Raw genomic sequence first — 10,084 nt, forward strand, 5'->3', positions numbered from 1 at the left:
CCGGGCGCTTGGAAGGGTTCCGGGCACCCTGGGGGGGATAAATTTTATCCCCCAACGGTCGGATCGAGTCAAAACTCGATCCTGTTGAAAAGCCAATTCCGGGCGCCCGGAAGGGTTCCGGGCGCCCCGGTCGGTTCCGGGCACCCGGAATGGTTCCGGGTGCCCGGAGCCCTAAGGTCAACATAAGTTGACTTTTTGAGTCCGGTTCAACTCGTCTCAGTTCGGCTCGTCTTGGTCCGGGTCTGTTCGCTCCGGCTCCGCTAGCTTGGGTGATCTCTGCCATCCGGAATAGGGCTCACCCGAACCCATCTTCCAGTCTTCTCGAGCGTGCTTCCCTCCGGCTTCTCGTCCCTCGGAATTACCGCGTGTTCCTTCTCGTCCACCAGGGTACTCATCCGCAGACTTCGTCCCTCGGTCGCACCCCGTGCCGACCTTCGCGCTAGCTGCGTCTCTTGCTCCCCGAGCAATCTTCGCCTCGGCTTGCATCTCGGAACCACCAGCGCACTTCTTTCTCGTCATGTGTACTCTTCCATGACACCTCGTCCCTCGCGCGTTCAGTCCTTCTCGCTAGCTGCGTCTTCCGCTCAAGTACCTGTGCTCCTAAGCTCCTGCACACTTAGACACAAGGTTAGAAACAACGCAGGACCTAACTTAACTTGTTGATTACACCAAAACAACCTTAGGGTCCCAACAATCTCCCCCTTTTTGGTGTGATCAACCCAAGTTAAGCTAGGGTCAAAAATAGATATGTAATTAAACAATTTATTGCAATAACATGCAACATGATAGAAGTAATTAAATTTCAAACATTCCAAATTTTAATTTTCAATTTTCTACCTCCCCCTAGACTTATACTTTCCTTCTCCCCCTTTGATCACAATAAAAATGGGGAACAACTAAAATCTAAGGGTTGACATTAAAAAAATTTGAAAATATATTTCAATAATTTTCAGGGAAATATTTCTAAGTCAAGACAAATTTCTAAGTCAAGAAAAAAATTTCAAGTATTCGTCATCAATAATTAAACACTTTCTAAGCCGAAAAATTTATGCAAGAAAATTTGAAAAAAATTGATAGCATGAAAAAAAATTTCTATGCATTTATTTATTTTATACTGATACTTATATCAACAAGTTTTAAATTTCCATTTCAATTTTTCATAACTTCTCAAATTGCACTTTTTCAAAATTAAAGCCACAGATATTAAACATGCAATAATTTGTATCATGTTAATTTCTATTATTTTTTGAATTGCAACTTCACAAAAATATTCAAATAGCATAGATTCTAACTTAATAAAATTTTTCGACAATATAAAAAATTCTTTCGGCAATGTGCAAAATTCGTTTGAAAGAATATTTTATAATTTGCCAGAATTTTTTAACAATAAGAATTTGCAGGAATCTATTAATAATAGGTTTCTTAATCCGAAAATATTTTTAGATGAATCAATTTCTAATTCATAAAACTTTTTCAATAAAGTAATTTGTAATTCCAAATTTTTATGACCAGAAAAAGTTTTCGATAATATTTCTAAGTTGCAAAATTCTTTCGAAAAACTTCTTCGTGATTCACAAAAGTTTTTTAGCAAAGTTTCCAATTTGCAAAATTCTTTTGTTAAGATATTTTGAAATTCGAAGAACTCTTTCGATAATATTTCAAATTTAAAGGATAAGTTTGACAATTGATTTTCTAATATAAAAAACTCTTTCGATGATTCGCAAAAATTTTCAGGCAATTCTTCGATTGAATCATTCAATTGATCAGAGGTTCGAGTCCATACCTGACTTACCTTGTCAGTAATTGATTCTCCCCCTATCGAGTTGCTTTCTTCCGAAGATTCTCCCCCGTCATCGATCTTGGGATGTACTTCGGCTGTTGTAGTACTTACCTCGATTTCGGACTCTTCTGTCGGTGGCTCGGTGTCTATTGAGGTGTCAGCTTCTGAAGGTTCTTCATAGAGCTGCAAGAACTTTTCTCAAAGTTCTTTTGCTCTTTCATAATCTGCGACCTTTTTAAAATCTTCCTTTGGTATTACATTCAGAAGATAATATTTTGCTCGCCCATTTGCCATAGACTCCTCATGTTGCTTTTCGTTCCAGAGGCGTAGATCGAGTCCTTCTCCGTTCGTGTTCTTTGGTTCTTCATAACCAAATTTCATTATTAAAGAAATATCAGAATCTGAGTTAAGGTATACCTCCATGTTTTGTTTCCAGATGGAAAACTCCCCCTCGAATGCAGGTGGGTAGTCGCTAGCTCTGGCCATCATTTTGTTGCTTCAGACGGCGGTTAGTCCTTCTGAATGATACCACTTGTAGGACCGTTGGGCCGGCTAGGAGGGGGTTGTTGGATATCCTGCTAACACAAAAAAGAAAACAATCCCTCCTCGAACTCTTTAGGCTAACACTTGCATAATTAAGTTAAGCAGATAAATTAAAAGCATAAAGAATAGCGAGGCACAAAAGATTTACTTGGTTACAACCGATGTGGTTGTTAATCCAAGGAAGATTAAGCTCAATAAAACTCCTTCAGGTGGAGAAGCCTCGTACAGCGTTGAAGTGCAGAAAACAGAAGCTTAGACTAAAAGAGAGTGTGTAAGCACTGGATTTACAATCAGTGAGTTCTATATAAGCTTCTGGACCAAGGCTATATTTATAGTCTTGGTTCGGGCGCTTGGAAGGGTTCCGGGCGCCCTGGGGGGATAAATTTTATCCCCCAACGGTCGGATCGAGTCAAAACTCGATCCTGTTGAAAAGCCAATTCCGGGCGCCCGGAAGGGTTCCGGGCGCCCCGGTCGGTTCCGGGCGCCCGGAATGGTTGACTTTTGACCGGAGCCCTCGTCTCAGTTAGGCTCATCTTGGTCCGGGTCTATTCGCTCCGGCTCCGCTAGCTTGGGTGATCTCTGCCATCCGGAATAGGGCTCATCCGAACCCATCTTCCGGTCTTCTCGAGCGTGCTTCCCTCCGGCTTCTCGTCCCTCGGAATTGCCGCGTGTTCCTTCTCGTCCACCAGGGTACTCATCCGCAGACTTCGTCCCTCGGTCGCACCCCGTGCCGACCTTCGCGCTAGCTGCGTCTCTTGCTCCCCGAGCAATCTTCCGCTCTGGCTTTCGTACCTCGGAACCACCGCGCGCACTTCCTTCTCGTCCGCCGGTGTACTCTTCCGCAGCACCTCGTCCCTCGGACGCACAGCGTGCCGTCCTTCTCGCTAGCTGCGTCTTCTGCTCGAGTACCTGTGCTCCTAAGCTCCTGCACACTTAGACACAAGGTTAGAAACAACGCAGGACCTAACTTAACTTGTTGATTACACCAAAACAACCTTGGGGTCCCAACAATAGGTTCTTGTAACGTTGGCAATGTTCCTAAACCCATTTAGAAACATAAGTAATAAGCGGTATCTAGCAACACATCATTACTACCCAAGTTACAAGAATGTTGAGATCCAACATCACCTTGTGACTACTAATTGTGACTTTCACAATATATGGCAATGTCCTTCTATCCTTGACATCTAGATTGATCAATATGAGGCATAGACCGTGTCATCCTCTAATCAATTTATATCTTGAACTCCAAGTAGACTCACTCTAATCAAATGAGCTCAATATCTCATATTGACTCACTTGGGCATGGCCATGCACTTAGTGGTCTCACTCTATCAAGAATCATGATGTCTCTCTCGTCATATAGAAGGGATAGATCCCATCTACATCACTCACATCCCTCCACATAATTTGTTACATACCCAGTAATCGCCTTTATAGTCCACCCAGTTACGGGTGACGTTTGACGAAGCCAAAGTATGCAACTCATTATGTAGGGAACTATGGTGACTTCAGGTCCAAGGACTAATAGTTATGCTAATTGTCACATGAGAAAGTATATGATACGCATATAACGATCCATGATACTTTCTCATGGCGGGTCATTCAGTATACATTTTCCCATGCATACCCATTTGTCAACTTGATATCTCTATATCCATGACTTGTGAGATCAAGTCATCGAGTTGACCTACATGTTAGTCTCAGCGCATTAACATTGTCCCTGAATGTTAATACTTGACTAGGAATGATTAAAAGTAGTGTTCTCTATATCATCTCACTATCGATTCAACCAATCGATTGATATAGATAAGAATCTTCTACTCAAGGACGATATTATACTTAGTTATTTGGCACTAATACAAGTAAGTATAATAGTCATAAAGAAATGCCTTTATAAACATATAGGAATATGATACATCAAGTCCATACAACAATCATCACATGATTGGTTCTAGGGCTCTAACTAATAATCTCCCACTAGCACTAGTGCGAATCAGTGTAGGCTCTAAGGCCTAATGACCTAGTGTGATCATCATGCTTTCTCTGTGCAAAGCCTTGGTCAAGGAATTAGTGATGTTAGCCTCTGTGGATACTCTGTAAATCTTCACATCTCCTCTTCGATGATCTCTCGAATGAGTTGGAAGCGCCGTAGTGTGTGTTTGGTCCGCTGGTGTGAGCGAGGTTCATTAGCCTATGCAATTGCTCCATTGTTGTCACAATAGAGCTCTATAGGATCAGCTATGCTAAGAACCACCCCAACCTCAGTAATGAACTTTCGGATCCAAACTGCCTCCTTTACTGCTTCTGATGCAGCAATATACTCGACCTCTGTTGTAGAATCAACAACTGTGTCCTGCTTCGAACTCTTCCAGCTCACAGCACCACCATTTAAGCAAAACATGAACCCTGACTGCGATCTATAATCATCCTGGTCAGTTTGGAAGCTGGCATCACTGTAACCCTTTACAGCTAGCTCGTCATCGCCTCCATATATCAAGAAATATTCTTTAGTCCTTCTCAAGTACTTAAGAATATTCTTGACTGCTATCCAGTGACCTTCACCTGGATCTAACTGGTATCTGCTCGTCATACTCAAAGCATACGAAACATCAGGACGAGTACATAGCATAGCGTACATAATAGATCCTATGGCTGAAGCGTAAGGGATCTTGTCCATGCGGTCTCTCTCCTCTCTAGAAGAGGGACCTTGAGTCTTTGAAAGACTCACAGCATGTGATATTGGCAGAAATCCTTTCTTGGAATTCTGCATGGCAAACCGTAGTAATACCTTGTCAATATATGTACTCTGACTTAAGCCAAGCAATCTCTTAGATCTATCTCTATAGATCTTTATACCTAAAATACGGGCTGCTTCACCTAAGTCCTTCATTGAGAAATAATTCCCTAGCCCAGTCTTTATAGACTGTAGCAAAGGGATGTCATTCCCAATGAGTAGTATGTCATCCACATACAATACAAGGAAGACAACTGTGCTCCTAACAACCTTCTTGTAGACACAGGGTTCATCTTCATTCTTGATGAAATCAAACTATTTGATTGCATCATCGAATCGAAGATTCCAACTCCGAAAAGCTTGCTTTAGTCCATAAATGGACTTATGTAGCTTGCATACTCTGCCAGTATGCTATGGATCTACAAAACCCTCAAGTTGTGTCATGTACACATCCTCGAGCAAGTTTCCATTCAGAAACACGATTTTAACATCCATCTGCCAGATCTCATAATCATGGTATGCTGCAATAGCAAGCATGATCCGAATGGACTTAAACATCGCTACTGGAGAAAAAGTTTCATCATAATCAATACCATGAATTTGCTTGAAACCTTTAGCTACCAGACGACCCTTATATATAAGTCCATCCATGTCAGTCTTTCTCTTAAAGACCCACTTACACCCAATGGGTTTGACCCCTTCAGGTGGATCAACCAAAGTCCATACTTGATTGGTGTAAATGGATTCCATCTCGGATCTCATGGCCTCTAGCCATTTCTCAGAATCTGGGCTCATCACAGCTTCCTGATAGGAGGTAGGCTCATTCTCAATGAGCATAACGTCATCATGGTCAGACAAGAGAAATGAGTATCTCTCAGGCTGACGACGTACCCTATCAGACCTGCGAAGAGGTAGGTCTACTTGAACTAGTTGTTGTTCCTCAACTCCTTGTGGAACAATCTCATCATTCACAACACTTTATGGTTCCATTTCAACTTCCATCAAGGCTTCAGTGCCATGGTCCATATCCTGAACTTCTTCAAGATTGAACGTACTCCCACTAGTTTTTCTAGAAACAAAATCCCTTTCTAGAAATATCCCAGTCTTAGCCACAATTACTTTGTGTTGACTGGGAATGTAGAAGTAATATCCCTTCATTTCCTTGGGATATCCTATAAAATAGCACTTATCAGATTTGGGTCCCAATTTGTCCGAGACTTGACGTTGAACGTAAGCCTCACAACCTCAAATCCTCATAAAAGACACCTGGGCATCTCTCCTAGTCCATATCCTATATGGTATCTTTATTACAGCCTTGGATGGAACACGGTTAAGTATGAAGGCTGTTGAGCATAGCCCTAAAGAGATATAGGAAGATCTGTGTGACTCATCATAGATCGCACCATATCTAATAGGGTACGATTTCTCCTTTTAGATACACCATTCCACTGTGGTGTTCCAGGAGGAGTGAGTTGGGATATAATCCCACACTCAGCTAGATAGTCATGAAACTCATGGCTAAGGTATTCACCACCTCAATCTGATCGAAGTATCTTAATACTTTTGCCAAGCTGGTTTTGTACTTCATTCTTAAATGCTTTGAACTTTTCAAAGGATTCAGACTTATGTGTCATCAAATACACATAACCATATCTACTGAAGTCATCAGTAAATGTAATGAAGTACTTATAACCACCTCTGACAGCGACATTGAAAGGGCCACATACATCACTATGTATAAGTCCTCGCAAGTCAGTCGCTCTCTCGCTGTGTCCACTAAAGGGAGTCTTGGTCATCTTGCCTAGTAGGCATGACTCGCATGTCTCATATGATTCAAAATCAAATAAGTCTAGCAAACCATCTTTATGGAGCTCGGATAAGCGTTTGTCATTTATATGACCTAAGCAACAATGCCAGAGATAGGTTTGGTTCATTTCATTTGACTTGAACCTTTTGGTACTTATGTTATAGATGGGGTTCTCTAAGTCTAGAATGTAGAGTCCGTTCATCAGAGGTACACTACAATAGAACATATCGTTTAAATAGACGGAACAATATTTGTTCTTTATTATAAACGAAAAACCTTTCTTGTCTAAATAAGAAACTGAAATGATGTTCTTGGTAAGAGGAGGCACATAACAACATTCATCTAATTCTAGTACAAGCCCAAAGAGCAGAGATAGATAGTAAGTCCTTACAGCAACAGCAGCAACCCGTGCTCCATTGCCTACTCGTAGGTCCACCTCACCCTTTGTCAATGTCTTGCTATTTCTCAGCGCCTGCACATCAGTACAAATGTGAGAAGCACATCCGGTATCCAATACCCATGATGCAGAAATAGATAGATTGACTTCTATAACATATATACCTGAAGTAGAAGTCTCACTTCTCTTCTTCTTAAGATCTTCCAGATATACTTTGCAGTTCCTCTTCCAGTGCCCGGTCTGACCGCAGTGGAAGCAAGTAGCATCCTTGGCAACCCCTCCTTTAGGTTTCAGTGCCTTGTCTTTGCCCTTGACTTGGGACTTTCCCTTACCTTTAGGCTTACCCTTGCCTTTATGCTTTTGCACCATCAAAATGGAATTGGGCTTTACCTTCTTAAGGTTTAGCTCAGCAGTTCTCAACATGTTTAGCAGCTCGGGCAGTGGCTTGTCAATTTCGTTCATGTTGTAATTCATGACAAATTGACTGTAGCTCTCTGGCAAGGATTGCAAGATCAAGTCTGTGGTCAGCTCTTGGCCAAGTGGGAATCCCAACCTCTGTAGGTTTTCTATGTACCCAATCATCTTGAGCACATATGGACCTACGGGAGTCCCATCTTGCATCTTGCACTGACACGGTGCCTTGGAGATCTCGAATCTCTCGTGCCTTGCTTGTCCTTGATATAGTTAATGAAGATGTTCAACCATATCATAAGCTGACATCAACTCATGTTGCTTGTGAAGCTCAGAGTTCATGGTTGCGAGCATGAGGCATGACACATCTAATGCGTCATCTTGATGCTTCTTGTAAGCATCTCGGTCAGCTCGCGTGGCAGTGGCAGGGGGTGCCTCCGGAATGGGCTGCTCCAGGACGTACAGTTTTCTCTCTTGAGTGAGAACAATTCTCAGATTCCTGTACCAGTCCAGGAAATTATCTCTATTGAGCTTGTCCTTGTCAAGGATAGAACGCAGGGAGAAGATGTTCGTATTTGTCGACATGGCAATCTACAACAGAAATAATGCAGAAAATAAATATCATCTTCCAAATAGCATTTAATTAGACCTTTAATTAAATGATGTTCCCACTGAATTATAGAACCTTTTGTAGAATCAAGTCATGGATGTGGTCAAACCACACTTACTAGATTCTTCCAACTAGCTATAATTCTTGTGGGACAAGATCCACATCATACTACGCCTTGAGTTATCTTTGACTAAATGGCCCAAGACTTAGTATGATCGGTAGGTAACTAATTACCAATTACATCTCTATGCAACTCTTGTTTATAGGATCAAGATCCTCACTTATATTAAAACTTGAGTTAGCTTTGGCTAAATCGCCCAAAATTTAATATCAATGTGATTTTATCCTATCTTCCAATCATTGAAAAATGCCTATAGTTATGCCCAATCCAATTGAGTTAACTAGTTATACTCAATCTAATTAAGTTTGTACTCTCCCAAGGTTTGATATGCGAGACCAAGATTGTCCCTCCGCACCATACCAAGACAATATGCGTTGCTCTGCTTTGGCAGATTCAACAACAACAAATGATCGAGGTAGTGATGGGTATCAGAACTTGGTAGGCATTTCAAGTTGATTTGATTAAGATCTAATCTAATCGATAATGTGTATCATATACGCATAAAGGCACTAATTATCCTACACTAGCATGCATCACATACACACAAGCAATGAATAATTAAATTTTGATTAGGTCATGATCCTACTACGATCTTCTCAAGCCAATGAGAAGATCGGACGATCAACCTAGGGTCAACAGCTTCTTCAAGCTCCTCCCTTTGACCGCCATGTGTTGCTCGCACCCTCCTCGTCGTTCCTTCTCGAGTGGACCTTCCACCGCTCCATTTTTGTACATTACAAATATGAAACTCAAGTTACATTTGAGTCAATAACTATTTTACAATAGGAATATAAAAGGAGAGGTACGACGCGCAGGTCGCATATAACAAATACAACACGCAGAACACACAAAAATGGCATGCAAGCCATATTATGAATTACAACACACTTTGTCCAATCAAATTGAGACTTTTAGTCCATGACCATCACAAAATCATATATAATTATAAATTATATATTTTACATAAATTTCTGTAATTTTACTACTATTTTTACAATTTTATGAGTTACAATTTCCCGACGGTCTCGTTTAGCGATTTTCGGGCGCGATCGCGGGACAATGCCCCTTGCAGCGTTAGGGGCAGCGCCCCTTCTCATGAAATGAGTATCACGAGTGTCCTACTATGATCTAACAGTGCCTTAAGCCGCTGTCCCAAAAAAATTTGGGCGAGAACTTGCCGTTTCAGAAAATTTTTCTCGGTAGTCAAACCCTACAAGTGTCCTAGCACTCGTTGCTTCGCCTCTACGAGAAAAATACTCATAAAAACCATAAAAAAATTGTAAACTTACATAAACTTACAAATCTGTAATTTTTCATAAAAATTAAAATAAAAACAAGTACATGCTTCGCACGTGGCTCTGATACCACTGTTGGAACTTTCGAGCCGCAAAAATCGCTTTTTACATTGCGGAAACCCCAAAGTTCTTAGCCATTGGATCCGTGCGAAGATAAAAATTTCATGTACTTAGTTTTTCTAATCTAGATCTACTTTAGACTTACATATCAAGGGATATACCTTTGAAGCAAAGCCCTACGCAAATCCCGCTCGTCCAACGTTCTTCGGATCTCAAGTGTGTTCAAGCGGACACACCTCTAGAAGTATCCACATGAACAAGAGATGGAGAGAACAAACTAAGAGTGTGCTAGCACCCTTAGAAGTCACGGCAAGGATGAGAGA

This window comes from Zingiber officinale, chromosome 11B (genome assembly GCF_018446385.1).
Source record: "Zingiber officinale cultivar Zhangliang chromosome 11B, Zo_v1.1, whole genome shotgun sequence".
In the NCBI taxonomy this organism is placed as follows: domain Eukaryota; kingdom Viridiplantae; phylum Streptophyta; class Magnoliopsida; order Zingiberales; family Zingiberaceae; genus Zingiber; species Zingiber officinale.